The following is a 19,194-nucleotide window of genomic DNA, read 5'->3' on the forward strand; positions in this document are numbered from 1 at the left end:
TCCTTTATCATGACCTGCAGGGGTACCCTTGAAGTGTTCGGTGCCATTAAAATAGAGATACTTAAATAGGATTAGTCCAATTCCCACACTTTCTAGGTCTCACCTTTAGTATTACACTTTCTGACATTGTATAATACCTCTTAGATACAGACACACACTTTGGCAGTATATGTTTGTACATGGCATGGAAGCTTAATAGTATTAGTCCAAATAGCACACATTGTAGGTGTCACCTTTTGCTTTGGCACTTTTTTACTCTGTAGAATTCCTTTAAGGGTGTTTTTACATTGACCTTTACCCTGGACTTGGATATGATTTGTCGCTGTTTCCCTTGTCACCTGTCACTAAATCACAGTTACAGATCACATATTCTCATCGGAAATGACTGGTTGCTTCTTGCTCTGTTACTTCTAAGTTTGCAGGGTTATTGTGTCATCAAATTGACCAACTCAATCTTTCTGACATAGTCTCCACTATAATCAAGGCTCTTTTTGCCCAGTGGCAATATACCTTTGTTCATGGCATGGGCTCTTCCCTACAACCTAGAAAACCTGCAGACCTATTTTACCTGTGGAATCAACTCATTGCCCTCTATGGTACTTTTTATCAACATACCATTGGCCAGGGGGTTGTGAATAGGAAAACACATTGATGTCTCACTTCTGGCCTTGGGTTTAATTGCTGAGATCTTTTGACATATCCTGGAAAACAAAGTATTGTGATAATTTGACCTGTTGGTATTTTCTTAAACCTCTATGTGTTGTAGTTTGGACATATCCTTTCTCATTTAATGCTTTTTTTGTTTTGTTTCTGATAATGAAACTTTAAAAAAGGGCACATTTAAAAGTCTTTTTTCATCATTCACAGTTTCAGACTGTTGAATTCAGAGCTCCATCTAAGTTTGTTTTAAACGCTGCTTGTAGCTTTAAGGAAGGTGTATGCCCTCAAGACGCGCCAAGACGTGTTGGTGCACTCTCCTGTCTTGTCTCTTTCCTGATTCTAGTAAGGAACTCCGGTGGCATATTAGTAACATTCCAATAGTAATGCTCCAAGTCTTGATGAGTGGGACGTGTTTTGTTAAAATGCTTTTGGTAATCTTCACAAAGCTCTACAAAAGATGATTCATGTCTGATCCTTTCAGTCCGGCCGCACGCACACGGCAGAGGCTTCCGCTAATGTAGAAGTCTCGGGCATCGTTTCCCATTATGTATCCTTGTCTTCTTTTTTCCATGCATGAGTGTTTTCATGTTGACACTCTGGCAACACTTCCATGGCTGTTGTCTGCTGGATATGCCTTCAGGGCGCTCAGATAAGAATCTGTGATTTATCAAGGATATCAACCTTCATCCACTTGGAGCTTGTCAAAAGAAAATCATACTTTTCATTAACCTCCCTACTTTGCCTGAGCTTGTATTTAACCTCATAAGAATGATAAGTGTTTTAGGTTTGCTTGGTTCTCTGTTGTACTGGAGTCTAAGGCTCCCTTATCTTGAAAAAAAATCAATGGAGTCACACAGTATAGGAGAGTAACACTACCGAAGACTACCGAAACAATCCAAACATGAATATAAGACCTATCTTTAAAAGGCTGCGGTTAGATGTGTCTAACTGCTGTACGTTGAAAACTTTATTGGGAATTATCCAGGGCTGCTACTATAAGTAAGAAAATATTGATGTATTAAAATATCTCAGTATTTAGTGTTAAGACTTCTCCATTACTTCAAACAATAGAAACAGTTGAACATGGGATTTAGTGGACCATTAAGGGTTATATTTTGCAGAGCTTCAGCCAGTATTTTCTTATTTAAACTGTGAGTTACGTCACAGAAATCTGTGTGGAATGTAGCCTCCAAATCTGCCCACTGCAATTTACTTAGTAATATGTCCACACTCAGGGATGCCAAGCATAGACAACAGCATATAAACAGTGTGCTTCAGTCATTAAAACGGGCAAGCTAGCTAGTTTTCTCCTGAGCAGGTAATTATTGAGCTTCAGTAAGGTTGCTGACCATAACTGGGTAATTTACCATCGCCACTAGAACAGTAGAGATGGGCATTTTGGACATTGAAGCGTATATATTCACTGATCACCTACAAAGTGAGACTCGTCGTCGCTTGCCACTGTGTGTCATTCTGGCAACCTGTGTGAGATTCATGTCTGGAAAGACAGAGTGGGTTTAATTGAAAATTGGACTCCTGTAGCCATTTCACACACTTGCTAACATTTATAACTGATTGTTCTGTATAAAAATGAAATTGATATTGATATTTTTGAGTGTGAATGGAGAGAGGGAGCAGCTCTTAAATTTCTCCACTGTGTTTCTGTTCCCAGCATTAGTCGACACTGAACTTTGGATTCGACTAATCGTTGCAACCCTAGTGTCAGACAGTGGTAAATTGTGGTAAAGTGTTGTCTCTAGATAGCAGTGTTGTACTCTGTTGTTAAATCACATTGATGTAATTGCTTAAAAATCAACTCTTAATTTTTCTGTGCTTTTCTGAGTTTTTATGCTCCAAGAATTTTCCTGATGGTTAAAACATTGTATCGCCTGGCCAATACACAGCTCTAGCTGCTACGGCTCTAAGTACTTTTATAAGGTGGTGAAAAGAGAGAGATCCTTGTGCTGATGTTCTGCCAACTCTCCTCACGCACACACATACACCATAAGATTGGTCCAGTGATTCATCTGTTAACAGACTGCTTTCATTTCAACACCCTTGCTCTCTCTTTCTCTCTCTCTTTCAGTGAATGCGTATGTCACAGCAGACTCTCTCTCTCCTTCAGAGACTCTGGGGCTTTCCCTCCATGTCATTAAGCTCAATCAGGAGGCCTGTAAACACTCTACAGATGCATCACATCATTCTGCCCTCAGGTCTATGATTTTCAAACTCTAGAAGTGTCAGGATCTACAGACGTGCTACTGGCTTGCATATGACCTTACTAAGGATGGCAGCCAAATCATATTTTGATTTGATTTGAGTTGATTTGAATTTGTTCTTTCATTCAAGGACACACCAAGTTTCGTCTGCCAAAACAGTAAAACAAAACAAACAAAGGATCCGGTTGCCTAGTTTTGATCAGGGCTGTGTATTGGCTAGGGGTGTAAGAAAATATTCATATTGAATTGTATTGTGATGTTTTGCTTTGCAATACTGTATTGATTTTCAAAAAACAGTATTGATTTTTTAATTATTCGTTTAGATTCTGTCAAACAGTGGTTCATTAATTGTTGTGTTTGAACTCCACCCACTAGATAGCCAAACTATTCTTCTACTCAGATTGTATAAATATGATGGTGTTTTTATACTATCAAATTTTCATTGTTAAATTTGAGTCAAACAATTGCAGTATATCTTCTTGATTACAATGTCATATCACAATATATATTGTCAAACATATCATATCAAAAGTTCTTGCAAATACACAGCACCAGATTTGGTAAGATCCTGGTGATACAATACATATAATGATACAGGGGTTATGATTCAATATATGATTCAAAATACATTTAAATCTAGTTATTTGTATTGATAAGATTGATAAGATAAATAATATTTTTTAATATGTTCAATAAGCAGCCTCCTCCGTAACAGCTCTAGTTCAGTGTCAGCACTCCTGTTCAGTAGCAATGATCAGGTCTGTCTGTCACTTTAGAACAAGAAATTTAATAGTGACATCCAGTGAGTAATTATCAGCTACGTCAGTAACACTGTGCCTGTTGTGTTCTCCGGTGAAGCAACTCTATGTTATGTGTATAATTCATTATTGATGCATCATCAATATTATTTTAATTAAATAACAGCTGATATTATTAGGAAACTGATCGGTAAGACCCAAAGCTTAACATAAAACACATAGGTAAAAATATAGGATTTACACTCCAATAAGCAATATTAATATCAACGTGAAACACAATAAATTAAGATCTAAACCTAAATTAGTTTAAGCTCCTTAAAGTTTTTTTTTTTCAATTGTCTTGATGTGCGCATTCATTGTGGGCCTTTACCTCGCTCTACCTCTCTCTGCCTCATTTCTACCTCACTATAAATCACTCTACCTCACTCTACATTGCTCTACCCCATTCTGCTTTGCTCTGTAACTCTACCTTACTCTATTTCACTCTGCCTTACTCTACCTCACCTCATTCCAATCTTTACCATACTCTACCTCATAGTAACTCACTATACATTCCTCTGTCACTCTACCTTGCTCTCCCTAATACAACCTCTACCTTGCTCTGCCTTATTCTACCTCGCTTGACCTCACTCTGCCTCACTGTCTTGCTCTGCCATATTTTACCCTATACAATCTCTGCCTTGCTGTACCTCATTCTGCCTCGCTTTACCCTTTTCTGCCTTGTTCTGTCATTTTACCTCGCTTAACCTCATGCTACTTTGCTCTACCTCACTCTGTCTCACTCTATCACTCTATTACCTTACTGTGCCTCACTGTCTTGCTCTGCCATATTTTACCTCGCTTTATCTCACTCTTACACACTCACTCATTGTACCTTACTCTACCTCATTCTACCTCACTTTACCTTGCTCTACCTTACTCTGCCTTACATAACCTCAATCTATCTCACATTACCTCATTCTACTTCACCCGACTCACGGTACCTTCCTCTACCTCATTCTACCCCAGTCTGTCTTAATCTACCTCACTATACATCACTCTACCACTCTACTCTACCTCAATCTACCCACCTCTACCTCGATTTACCTTATATCGTCTCACTTTGCCTCACTCTACCTTATTCTACCTCACTCTACCTTGCTCTACCTCATTCTTCCTCACTCTACCTGATTCTGCTTTGATCTACTACAATCTACCTCATTCTACCTTCTTCTATTTCACTCTACCTTGTTTTACCTCACTCTGCCTCCAGCGTAGGTCATTGTCTTGAAGAGCTCACAATGTTTACAATGTTGCCACTCTTTTATCGTGTTCATCGTGAAAATGTATATTGCAGTAACAATAAATATATAAGTTCTAGTACTAGATTTATACTAGTCTTGACTGGAATAAAGCCAGCCTCAATAAAGAAACTGAATGGTATCAGATTTAAAGTGATGATTTTCCTCCTCACTCTGAAACCAGTAGATCAGCCAAGACATGTTTGCTGTACATGCTATTATATGCGTCAACACTGTGACCCTCCTGGTCATAACATCTGTAAGCGGCCGGTGGAGCTGGCTGGCAGGCTGGAACAAGGGCCGCTCTGAGCTTTAAGTTACCTTCATTGTTATTAGAAGGCTGCCATCACTCAGTGGTCAGCGCGGCGGAGCGTTTGCAGGGCTCGGAGGATATCTGGAAATAGGCCGAGTGGAAGCAGGCGATATTTCTTTTATGGGCCGCGCCGTCCCCCTGCACAGTGCGCTCCTTCATTAGCGCCGGGGTCTCGGCTGCAGGAAGAGGGGGAGGATGCTAAATTCTGCCCTCATGTTGACGTCTGCATTTCATCAACACCCTTTTTTCGCCCGGCCAGCCTGTCCGTCGCCTAATAACCCAGAGCCAGGCCGGCCCTGTGACGAGCTGCCAGCGTTCACACCCCACAACCCAGACAAGAACACACACACACATACTCCATATCTCACATTCTCAGTGTTTTTCTCTCAGTGTTGATACTGGGTCTCCTGATCTCTCTCTCTCTCTTTCTCTCTAGGCTTCTTTGTCTCATGTTGTCCCAGTTCTTATTTATTGCTCACTTTACAAAATTTTAAATGTCTAATTTACTCTCACTTTCTCTTTATCTGCCTTTTAAATATTAGACATCTACAGTAATTTGTTTATTATTTTTCATTTGTTACGTAATACGACTGGCCTGAGCAGCATTGTATAGACACTGAATATTTGTTGGTGTTTCAGAATTTAAGTACTTTGAGATCATGCTTTTATGTTGTTCATACTACAGTCCTTCAATATGTATGTCCATTATTGCTGTTTTTTAGTTTACTACATTAATTGTCTTTTTTCCTCTAAAATTGAAGAGGAATTAAGTAAACTATTTTACCATGACTTCCAATAAAAGTTATGAAGCTTTTATTTGCAAGTGCAATTTTGGAGATACATGTTTTTCACTGGGCAATGATGATTTACAATCTGTTCTGTATACATTCATTCTGTACCCAGAAGAAAAAAGTCAGACTGCAGTTACATTCAGAAATAATGTCAGGCATTTCTGCATGGAGATGTAGAAGTTCTTAATGATGTCCTGCGTTACTCCATCCTATGCATCGTAATTATCCTCCAGTTCCTGCAGAAATCTCAGTGCCTCCACAAAAGGATTAGTTGGTTTTCTTCACCAAGACAAAAAGAGAATGGGAGTGATCTACTTCAATTGTTGACGAATATCGCTTATGTTGAGAAAATTTTAATATTATGTAAGACCAATTGGTACTTTTGGCAGTGTGCCAAGTCCTATCTCCATAAAAGTTGTCAGCAGAGGGAAGCATTAAGTACTGAAGGATTTTCCGGGAAAACACTGCACTGACTTTGGACTTGATATAACACAGTGGATGAACACCAGCAGATGACATGACTCTCCAAACCATCACTGATTGTGGAAACTTCACACTAGACCTCAAGCAGCTTGAACTGTGTGTCTCTCCACTCTTCCTCCAGACTCTGCCTCCTTAATTTACAAATGAAATGTTAAATTTACTGATGATCAGTGATGGTTTGGAGAGACACGTCATCTTCTGGTGTTAATCCACTGTGTTTTATCAAGTCCAAAGTCAGTGGAGTGTTTTCCCCGAAAATCTTACAGCTCTTCATGCTTCCCTCTGCTGACAACTTTTATGGAGATGCGGATTTCATTTTCCAGCAGGACTTGAACAGCTAAGACACTAGAAATATCTAAAATCAAATATAAGCATATCTTTACTATTGACTTATGACATAATTTATTTGCATAATAGACATACCCCCCACCTTCATCAGTGTGGAGTCTTGCCCACCTGGCCTACCTTCCCTTGGGTAATCAGTTATGGGTTATATCATTGTTGGCTATCTGGCTACAGTGTTGTAGGTAATAGGAGCAAGTTGCCATTTCCTTTTACTGCAAATCTTCATGCTGTCTGAAAACTGCAATGCAGTAATTTTGCAGTGTCTTTTCTACCAGTATGTTGCTGATAATACAGTGAAATTCCTTAGTGTATGGCTATCTATAATTTTACACTACAGAACATTTAAATTAAATATTATTATTGTATTATTATTATTGTAAAGAATAATTACAGTACTATAACATAAGACAAAACTTACTTTAAGACTTACTCTAAGATTATAAAAATAAACATTTTACTTTTTACTACTTTTTTGTTCTTACGCATAAAACACTTATTTATATTCATGTTTGATTTTCGTTTGATTTTAATATGAATTCCAAAATTGACATCGTAATCAGAATGCCAGGAGAGTTTAGGATGTGTAGTCCGCCGGGAGCTGAAGAGAGTTAAACATTTCCCGTTTGCAGATGTGAACAGATGTTTGGAAGCAGTCTGAAGCTTGTCACCTCCTCAGCCACCGTGTTCCTCTAATCGCAGGCCGAGTGGTTTGGCCGTTGGGCTGCCAGGCTGCGGAGGTGACGAGTGATCCACTGCCGTCATAATGTTTAGTTAATTTCAGAAGCTGCCAGCAGCTGTTCCCTCTGGTACCAGTGATACAGTCTCACTGCTCTTCATGAGATCTGGTGGGCAAATGAATAAAAACAGCAAAAGTATTATGATTATGACTAATTATGATTATCATTAACAGGATAGACACTTTGTTAGGGCCTGTGCTGACAGAACATTGCATACATTTTATTTTTTGTTTTATATTTTGTGGATGATATGACCAAAATTTATTTAACAAAATATTGCTTAAAACTAAATATATGTTTTTAGACACACAAATACATTTTTAGAGTAGGTTTTTGTAAAAACAAATAATTATAATACTTATAGAATAATTAATTAAGATACCATACAGACTATATACTATAATTGAACAGTATAACAGTGGTTTGACAAACAAATATTCTATTAAATCTGAATTATTACCCCAGAAAAAGTAGCACCGTTTGCAAGAGTCCACACTGATGGTGAATTATGGGTATGATGTAAGTAAGATATAAGTAAGAAATGTTAGATTTTTTAATGGGTCTTGGCTGTTCAATGTAGGTAATATTTATTTAAAATATGTAAAACTTTACCCAAACAAAGTGAGAGCAAATTGTAGATTCTGTATGTTACTTTTTATAGTATATAATGGGTAAAATCTACAAAGCTTCTGCATGTGGTTGATTTATGTGTTTTTGCCTGGTGTCTACCGTATTTTGTGACTGTAAGCTGCACCGTATTTTTATTAAGGGGCACTATCAATGAATATCTATTTAGTGGTGTATTTTCATACATACATACCTTATACTTACAAGGCGCTCCAGAATATAATACACATTTTAAGTGACATTAGTAAGGAACAAGGGTGTTGCCATGTTGTTAATCTACACAGATTTCTGTCTTGAAAACTGTTTATTTGGGTGAGTAAAGCTCTTCCGTTCAATTACATGAAGCTTAGATTTCCAATATTTCAACAGGATGTTTAGCAGCAGCACTAGATGCGGTTAGCAGCACTTAGCGCTAGTAAATGCTGCCCGACAGAGCTACACTGAGGAACCCTGAGAGTTCCAGTGAGCCAGGGCACCATTAGCTAGCTGTTTGTCCCAAATAGTTTGTTTTAAACATGCAGGCTATTGTCCAGTATACTCACCTCTTAACAGCTAGCACTGGGGTTAGCGGCTAATGCTAATACTGCTCATCCTTTGGTGCACTGAAGTTCCTTTATAACGCTGTACTTCAGTGAAGTGGCTTTAGTGCTCCTTAATACCTGACTGGTAGAATTTATACATAATGCGCATTAGATTATAATATAATCACTGATTTTCCCCTCAAGTATTACTGTTATAGAGGTGGCAGCTATTTTCATAGAGAATTACAAAATGCATTGTGTACTACAGTTTTACAACAGAACATCGTTAAACTGTGATTTATTGTATAAATTTACTGTTAAAAAAGACAGCAGTTGGTTACAGTGTATGTCAAATTTGTGATATGGAAAAATCATATCGCCATTACTGAAATATTTATATCACAATAGATATATTGATATTGAATTTTTGTCCAGCGCCAATGAGAGCCTTCATTTTTTTTCCACTACCTATTTTTCTAACCACTAATATAGCTTAAGCTTTTAGCTTAAGTTGTTAAGGCTGTGTCCCAATCGGACATCTCACAAATAAACAACATTCCAGATACCTATACCATAATTCTTACTAGTAACATTTTTGTGTTAACATCTGATAACCTATTACATCTAGACAGCTTAAACTAAGAGATATCTTTACACATATTTACACGTGAATATTTTTTGTGTTTCTGCTTTTTTGTCATACTTACATTTTTACAAACTTTAATACCAGACATATGTAACCTGAGTAAATATAAAAATAAAATGCACCTTTTTAAATTATTATTTCATTTATTAAGGGAAAAAATATGCAATGTATCCCTGTGTGAAAAATTATACGAACTACACTTTTTCACACAAGGCTAGATTGGTTTGGATAGATTTTTTCCTTTAATAAAAAAATGGTCTTTTAAAAGTGCTTTAGATTACAAAATCAAAGATTATCTTTGTCTGATATTAATACAATTTCTGGCAGTCAGAAGAGCAGGATTAAAAGCTGAAGAGGCTTGAAACTAGGCAGTTTGACCTCTGATCAATATCGTGATAAATTGAACATTTTACCACAGCTGTGATTAATGAAGGATTATTTGAATGAATGATAGAGACAGCGTTTTTCTTTGGTAGAAGCTGTTTGAGTTGCTGAGCTGTGGGATCAGTGAGTCACTGAGCTCAGTGGATTTTTACTGAAGTGCTGCTTTAATTGGTGCATGGCTGGGCTTGTTTTGTGTGTATACTGTATGTATTTGTGAAGCGACTGTCTTTCTCTGAAGCCTGCTATTTCTGGGGCGACTGGGTTTAGGGAGAGGAGGTGAGCGAGTGTATGTATGTGTGTGTGTGTATACGTAAGAGTGTGTGGAACCGGGACAAACAGTGAGGGTCTCAGGGCCCTCAGTAAACACTGCCCCGTGTTTGAACTGCCCACCTTTAAAGTAGCCAGCTCCTGCTCACACAGCCTGCTGCCGTGCCCCGGCCTAAATATACCCCTCCGTGCCAGAGCAGCCATTAATCAGGCCGGAGGAAAGTACCCTCATGCTCTTTCACTGCTTTCATGCTTTCGTCTCTGCAGCTACTGCTACCCAGATAGCCCAAATCACTCTGGCCGTTTTCAGGCTAAATGCTACACACCAAAACAATTCTAGCCCAAATGCTCAGCTCACATTCCTGGCCACGTGCTGCAAAAAACAGCACTCCAGTTTTTGAGTATAATATGGGAATCTTAAAAACAAATCCCCTATAAACAAATCCATTCATACGTTTTCTGTGAATCAGCTTAAAGAATTTGGTGTCAGGAATCATATGCTTTCATTAGTCGTTTGGATGGCTCCCTTTTTTTAAGTCACAATAAGGAAACATGGTGGTGCAACCCTGGCACCACCCCTCACCCATCAAGTCCCACCCGAGCCCCAACCACTAGATAATTTGAACAAAAGTCATTTTGGTCTGCTGTTTTTTCCAGCACCATGCTTTGTCTGAAGGAAGGATCTGTACCTACTCTCCCTGGCAGCAGATAAGGAAGATATAACTACTTTCACATAATGAGTTTTGTGCTTCTATCACAGTTAAGCATGAACTAGCTTGTTCATGTTTTGTTACTTGGCACCAGCTAATAATATAATATAACACTAATACTGCTCAGCATAAACATATGCTGTGTCCAGCAACAGCTTATTTGCATAAAAGTGACAGAGCCCTTAAACGGCTCATTCTGAAAAAAGAATGAAATTGGCAAGAACAGAGCTAACATATCTCTTTATATAAAAGTGATTTTGTGCAAAGAACATCATAAACATGTTTTGTAGAGCCCATAGATTAACGTGTGTAAAAAGAGGTATAATATGTTCCCTTTGATGATTTTCCAGAGTTAAAAGAAGATAAATTCTGTAACATGCTCACTTCCTGAGCCGATGCTGCCATAAATTAAGGTAGAGGCAAGGGGTAAAATTGGATTGGGTTTGTAAGAGACATTTCAAATATATTGTTTTAATTATATGTATATCAAACAATTACAGTTCAGCAATTACAAGTACAGTTTGGTTGTTATATGTTGTGTCATGTTGATGCCTAGTTTCATTCACCATTTTTAGAGCCTGTATGTTTCTCCAAAATTACATTATTTACTGTATTTATTTGATCTCAGACAGTGCATTATACAGATGTCTGAAAAAAATCACACAAAACCTTACATTTGTACAGTTCCTGATTGATTATTTTTCTATATCAGAAAAAAACTCTGGGCATTCAACACATCTAACTCTGTACCTCAGTTCCGTGCAAAAGAACAATAAAAAGGGTTGCACATATTGTATAGCATGAGTCAATTTCTAAGCATGCGTTACTCAGCTTGGCTGTTTTTCTCTCTTCCTAAGTGTTCAGAGGAATGTTCTCTAAATGTCGTCTTCAGACAGATTAATGCTGACGTGTTTATTTTCTCCTTAAAAAGAGGTTTGTGTTTTTTGCGCCGCTGCATTTTTGGCCTTTTTTGTTGTGCTTGTGTCCAGCAAAGGGCTTCAGCTTTCATTTTTAGTTGTTTTAGTCATTTCCTTACATAAGAAATAAGAAATGCCACTAACAGTGAAACAGGACTAGTCCTGTCTGTGCAGATGCTGATGGGATGTGTTGTGTGAGTGAGATTGTGGCTGACTTGTCTGATGGAGAGAAAAGGCGTGTAATTGGCTGATTTTTCCCCTCAGTAACCTCAGAGCAGTATCCCCACCTTTTAACCAAGGCTGGGTAAATTAGCGTTCATTAGCCGGGCCTGAGGGGCTCCAGCAGCCTGACCTTTCTGTCTCCTGGTTTTCTGCTTGGCTGTAAGTGTGGGGTTTGTTTAAGTGGGCATGACTTATTCTATCCTGCAGTCTTAAGTGCTGGAACTGATCCACTATGTTCAGAGCTAGCCGAGAAATAGCTGTTGTTAACTTGTGTTTTTTTAGAGATTATCTCTTCTGCAGGTTACTTTAGCTACACTGAAAAAGTCACAACAATAGACAAACACAGTCTGCTTAAACTGATACCACACAAAAATTATATGTTTGCATGGTTTTATTAAACATAACATGTTAACATTCACAGTGCAGGGTGGAAGAAGTATGTGAACCCCTATTCTAATGACATTTCTAAGAGCTAATTGGAGCCAGAATGTGATGAGATTAGATGTGTTGGTTAAAGCTGCCCTGCCCTATAAAAAAACACACACCAGTTTTGAGTTTGCTGTTCTTAAGAAGCATTGCTTCAGACCTGGCAGAAGGGAAGTGGTGAGTGAGGTTTGGGTGGACAAGGATTTGTTATCCAAGCATCCATTATGCAAATAAATGATGCCAGGAACCAATTGAGTGTCTTTTAGAGTTTTTGTGTCATATACTGGTAAATATTAGGTAAATTTTATCTTATTTTTGTGTGTGGTCTAACTGTTCAATATAGGTAATTTTGGTAACGGGTTTTGAGTGGTCCAGCAGGCTGAACACTGCCACTATGATTGGGAGATCGCCTGTTTGAATTCTGTTCATGTAGCTTGACATCGGCTACCGGAGTCCTGAGAGAGCACCTTGTTCCCTCTGGGTGGGTAGATGGCACTCTCTTACCACATCACTCTGAAGGATGATGTCGATCAGCATGAGGCGTCTGTGAGCTGATATATCAAAAACGAGTTGCTGCGCTTTTCTTCCGATCGCGCTGTGTTGCTACACGGCAAAGCTGCATCAGCAGCAGTGTGAAAAGAGGCGAAGTCTGACTTCATATGTATCGGAGGAGGCATGTGCTTGTCTTCACCCTCCCGGTGTTGAGGCTTCACTAGTGATAGGGGGATAATGAGTGGGTTAGGTTATTGACCTTCACAATTCACAATTACTTTATTTTGAGTGGAGTTTACCTCTTTTTTTTTTTTTTTTTTAGCAAATATTACCTAAATTACCTAAATTGAACGGCTAAGACACATTTTTTTAGTATGTTACACAAAAAGTACATATTTCCTATTGGTTCCTTATCATTATTTGTTTGCGTAATGGGCATATCCCCCCACCTTTGACTTACCATCAGTGTGCAGTCTTCTCAGGCAAGACTACCTTTCTTTTGGCTATTTAGGGCTGTATTGTATACCTTGCGCAAGGCGCATCGTGATGCTTTTTGCTATGTTACACCTTGTCAACAGTCTATTTTCACGACAGGGTGGACAACAACCAGTCAGATAATTTTAGATAAAATTGTTATTTGGTGAAAACATGGTTGATCTAGAATTTCTCATGATGATCTTTTTCTGTTTCAAATATACATTTAACTTTTCTAAAATAATTTTAGTTTTCATTAAAGCTGATGTCCGTAAGTTTTGGGATTGAGGGCCCTCTCTGGCGAGAATGAGTAATTGCACCGAGCATGCGAAAGAATCATTTTAAACTGGGTGGGTGTGATGCGGTCTCCTTTCAGAGCGGATGAATCTGATTCCAGATTATGTTCAGTCAGAAAGAGAGAGAGAGTGCTCAGGCAGAAACTTCATCCCTTTGTTTCTTCGTTTTACTATGAGAGAATATGCTACTGAGTTTCCCCTTCTGAAGTCTCCATTGCTCCACCAGCCACTCACATTCAGTAAAACTGAGCCGGATCCTCGTTTAGAGGCTGTACGTGTGACGTAAGTACGTAAAGACGCGTGATGTGGCCAGAAGAACTCTCGCGAAAAGAGACCAGACTCCTCAGTATTTAAAATGAATATATTCAGCTAAGCAGGGATGATCGTCCAGCACACTCTCTTCTCCACTCAGGAATGCTTCTGCTTTCAGTAAAAACAAAATAATACAGACTTTAAGGAAATCCTGTATTTGTGAATCTCAAAGCCAGGGCAGAATATTTTCTGACGTTCTTTGGTTATAATTTAACATGCACCTTCAGCTACCAGCACTAGCGAGAACAGACCTGACCCCGGCCCAATTCATCTGCCATGTGTCATCCCAACGAAGTGATAATGCATTCCGTCACACAGGAGAGTCATAAAGCGTGCCCATTACTCTTCATTTCAAGCCTTTTCAGACACATCTAAGCGCTGTGGAGATCCAGCACAGCAGCCCTAAAAGCCCACTAATATAAACAGTGTTAATGTGACGCACTTTACAAGTGAGTAATATAGGAGCTGCAGTCCGGCTTTAGAAGCTCTGCTCGAGGAGCAGCCACTACTTTCAGACTGTGTGATGTTTCCCAACATTCTCATCTTTTTGGGAATTCTTGTGAACCGTGGGACATGGGTGAAGATTCAGGATTTAGAGTTCAGTGACTCAACAGCAGTTACATTTGAATTTGGTATGTTGTTAAAGGTTCTTTACATATCTTTTTTATACTGATCAAACACTGGTTTGTTTCTCTGAATACTTTATTATCCTTCTTTTTGCCTTGTTCTTCAATGATCAGGATCATTGGTGGACTATTCTCAGTCCACTGAGGTGTTTAAAAACTCCAGCAGCATGGCTGTGCACTGGTGTTAGTCACCCACCACCCCAAAAATACCTGTTTTGAGGTCCTAAGCATTGAAGAACAGGGTGAAAGAAGAATAATAAAGTTTCCTTAAAAAGATTCAGGACTACTGTCTGTAATTGTAAAACTACAAAGTAAAAATGCTCAATGGGAATGTAGAAAACAAGAAGTTGGTTCGAATATTATTCTTGAACAGTGTATAAATATTGTTCATCATAGATCCATAAATGGTTGTCCTATGGTGTGGATAATATAAATTGATTTGATTCCATATACAGTTCTGGGGAAAAATGAGAGATCAGTAAAAAAAAAAAAATAGTTTCTTTGATTTTACCAAATAAAAAACTTCTGGAATGTAATCAAGATGAACATGGATGATCACAAGCCATCAAACCAAGTGCTTGAATTTTTAAGCCAGGAGTGGCATAAAGTTATCCAAAAGCAGGATGTAAGACTGGTGGAGGAGAACATGCCAAGATGCATGAAAACTGTGAATAAAAACCAGGGTTATTCCACCAAATATTGATTTCTAAACTCTTAAAACTTTATGAATATGAACTTTTTTTCTTTGCATTGTTTGAGCTCTGCATCTTTTTTGTTATTTCAGTCATTTCTCATTTTTGGCAAATAAATGCTCTAAATGACAATATTTTTATTTGGAATTTGGGAGAAATGTTGTCTGTAGTTTATAGAATAAAACAATAATGTTCATTTTAATCAAACAAAAGCCTATGAATAGCAAAATCAGAGAAACTGATTTTTAAAATGAAGTGATCTCTTATTTTTTTCCAGATTTTTCTTAATTGTTTAGTTTAAATGGTGCTATAAATTGGGATTGGAGATTTCAGGTGCTCAGCTTAGGCTTGTGCCATTTACACCTACACTATTTTTTTCATTAGGTTTGGGGTTTAAGGATGACTTTCTGTTGCTTGGTGATGAAAGTATGTTTGGGCAGATTGCAAATCTAACACTTTTCCCATTGGCTCCTGGAACTTCCCCTTCTTCACTCGCCAACACTGTGTAGTCCTTCTCTTCAGGCTACCATTTCCATTGTGTATACATAAACTTTCTAAAATAAAATATGTGTGGCCTCAATGTTAAAGTCTGTAAAAGCAAGTTACCACTTACTTTGTTGTTGAGAGTGGCTTATTGTTGGCTAAACAAAGGCCATTCATGCTAAGTCAGAATTGTTCCATGAATGCATCATTTTTATTAAACATAAACAATAATGCATTACCTGTGTGCATCAACAGAGGGAGCTCTCCTGACTGCAATCACGTGACATAGCTGGGGTGGAGGCAGGGCAAGGTACAGTGAGGTAGAGTGAGATAGATCAAGGTAGAATGAAGTTAAGTGAGTTAGAGTGAGAACAAGCAAGGTAGAATGAGGGTGAGTTAGGTAGAGTAAGACAGAGTGAGGCAGAGTGCATTACAGCAAAGTAGAATAAGGCACAGTGAGGTAGAGTTGGGCACAATGTGGTAAAGTGAGATAGAGCAAGATAGAATGAGGTTGAGTAAGTTAGAGTAAAGCAAAGTGAGGCAGAGTAGATAGATGGAATGAGGGACAGTGATGTAAAGTAAGGCAGAGTGGAATAGAGCAAGGCAGAGATAGAAGTTAAGTGAGGTAGAGTCAGAAAGAGCAAGGTAGAATGAGGCTAATGAGGTAGAGTGAATTAGAGTGAGGTACAATAAGTAGAGCGAGGCAGATGGAGGTATATTGAGGTATATTATGGTAAAATGAGGTAAATGTCCACAGTGAATGCACACACCAAACTACTTCTTAATTTGTTGTGTTTTAGATACATAAATGATTGGTCTATGGTTTGAATAATATAAATTGTTCTGTAAAAATGTAAGAGACCACTTAAAAATGATGAGTTTCTTTGATTTTACCAAATTGAAAACCTCTGTAATGTAATCAAAAGATTATTGAAATCAAGATGGATGATCACAAGCCATCAAAGCATGTTGAAGTGCTTGAATTTTTGAACCAGGAGTGGCATAAATGTATCCAAAAGCAGGGTGTAAGACTGGTGGAGGAAAACATGCCAAGATGCATGAAAAATATGATAAAAAACCAGTGTTATTCCACCAAATATTAATTTCTGAACTATTTACCTATTGAGGTAAATGTCCACAGTGAATGCACACACCAAACTAATTCTTAATTTGTTGTTTTACATTAATGTCAGAATATCCAACAGTGTTATCACATATTGCACTTTTTATTAGTATCTTCCAGGCCTAGTCTGAAGTGTGGGATATGTTATAGTGTCCAACAAAAACCTAATGCAATATCTATGATTCTACTAGTCTAATTTCAGTTGTTTTGGCCCATGGAACCAAACCCACCTGGTTTTGTTGTGCTTTACTGTTTTATTCCTATCCAGGAAGACCCTGTGAGCAACATGGTGCTGAGTTTAGTCGTTAAATACACTCAGAAGCAGACAAGCTGTCCCCACAGTTTTGACATGCGGTGTGCAACACTGATAAAGTGGGCAGTTGTGTAACATTGCAATCTGAATTCCTTTCTGATTAGCTTGTTTACTGCCAGATTACAGCCATGGATGCTTCTGGTAAAGAAACAGAAGGCTTGATTGCTGTTCTCCTGAAATAAAAACAGATCTGCCAATAACTCTTTGTTTTGTTTAACGTGCAACTGTGTATTTGCACATGACTTCAGGTATGAAACTGCAGGGCAATCTATTGTTCTTCCCTCAAATCAAAGCTAATCATCACTTCAGGGCCGAATCGGCTCCGGCCTGCAGAAATCTCAGGCAGTTCTTGGCTCGGACTTACCGGACCTGTGAATGGGCCTGATGTGCTGGTTTTAAATGGTGCAGCTGTGGCCAGTGAGAAGACGCATAAACTGTTGAGATTACGGTGTTATTGTGCTGTGACGAGACCGAGGCCTTACGGGAAGATGTGGAGATGAGAGAGAACCGAGCTACTCGTCAGGAAATGATGCGAGAGAGAGAACGAGAGAGGAGGGCATTTCGAAATGAGAATCTGAGGGCACTTCAATGGTCAATAACTCAAGGAGAAAACACTTCCAGCTAAGCTCTTTGAAGTTGGAGCATGGTAAACATGGAGATGGTATTCTATGCAGAAACTCTGTTTTGAAAAAGTGGTGCAACACTTATTATGTAAGATGTTAGGGTGATCTGTTTGTTGGTCTGTTTGTAAGGGTGGAGATGGCAAGGCAACATGAATTATGGGAGTTGGACTGAGGGCTGGAAGAGGGTGCCAGATGAATGGGACATTTCTAATTTTTTTAAGAACGATTTATATTTATTTTTGCTTTTCCCCAGGACATAAACAAACATGTTTACAAATCGGTGTTAAATACATTGCATTTTGCACAGGCATTCAACATTGCTTGATCCACAGTGTTACGTGTATATCAGGACAGTGGTATTGACTGTAGTAGTGAAGCAAAAAGAGGCAGGGAGAGGAAAAGCAAGGCAGAATTGGGTAGAGTGAAGCAGAAGAAGGGAGAGTGATATGGACAAGGGCTGCAACTAACGACTATTTTAGTAGTCTGACTATTATTGACTATTATTGATGATTATTTTTTAGATTACTCCAAGTTATTTTTTTTTTACTTTGCACTTCCCTCTGGTGAGGCTCCTGGCCGACTAAGCATAAAGAGAGGCCAATCAGGATGCTTTATTTCTCATTATGTGTATGGATACCTCGCTCAGCTGAAATGTGTTCCTTTAAAGTAAATCCTTAACATTTTTATAAACCTTTCCTTTAAAAAACAATTTTTATTGCAGCCATTTCTGCCTCTGCAGTTCCCCTTTACAGGTCCAACTGTGCTATAGGATGATGCACAATATGCAAATCAGTCAATCAATAATTGACTGGTGACATCTGGTGACACTGCTGCAGCTGCATCTCAGCCCAATCATCTCTTCCTCCTGCCCTGCTCTGCCCCTAAACCCATACATCACCCAGTGCCCCTCCCAATTTGAGCTAAAATCAGGGGGTTAATTACCCTTTAAGGGTCAGCTAACAATGTTGATTATCACACATCATATTTTTCCATATAATGCATTCCTAATCTAAAATAAAAAAAATCCTCAAACTGCATTTAACATTTAAAGAAAAAATAGAAGTCTATGTCCATTTAGTTTTTATTATTGAAAAGCATCCTTTGCCAGCTGCTAAGCATGGGTTGTGAACCTGTTTTACTTGTGGCTGTGTGGCAGTCAGCGATACAGAAGGCACTGCAGGGGTAGAAGAGTCTCTATGCCATTCAAAATTAAGGGCTTTGGACTGGCAGCATGATGCAAGGCAGCATATGTGTCGGATTCTGATATAACATACACACATGTCTTTAACATGATATACACAATATTGCGAAAAGCATTCACTCACCCATCCAAAGCATTGAATTCAGGTGTTTCAATCATTTCCTTGACGATGGTATAGTAACAAAGTGTAAGTGAATGGGAATGACAGGACTGGTTGACCATATAAAATGAAAAAAGCAGGGTCAGCGCATGC

The 19,194-nt window shown here is 38.5% G+C and overlaps 1 protein-coding gene across 2 annotated transcripts in view; it reads left to right on the forward strand.

Moving 5' to 3' along the window:
- Positions 1–19,194, forward strand: part of scube3 (signal peptide, CUB domain, EGF-like 3) — a 147,964-nt gene that overhangs the window by 22,271 nt on the left and 106,499 nt on the right. The gene's annotated exons all lie outside the window — the stretch shown is intronic.

The sequence above is a fragment of the Astyanax mexicanus genome, chromosome 13 (genome assembly GCF_023375975.1).
Source record: "Astyanax mexicanus isolate ESR-SI-001 chromosome 13, AstMex3_surface, whole genome shotgun sequence".
NCBI classification, from domain to species: Eukaryota; Metazoa; Chordata; class Actinopteri; order Characiformes; family Acestrorhamphidae; genus Astyanax; species Astyanax mexicanus.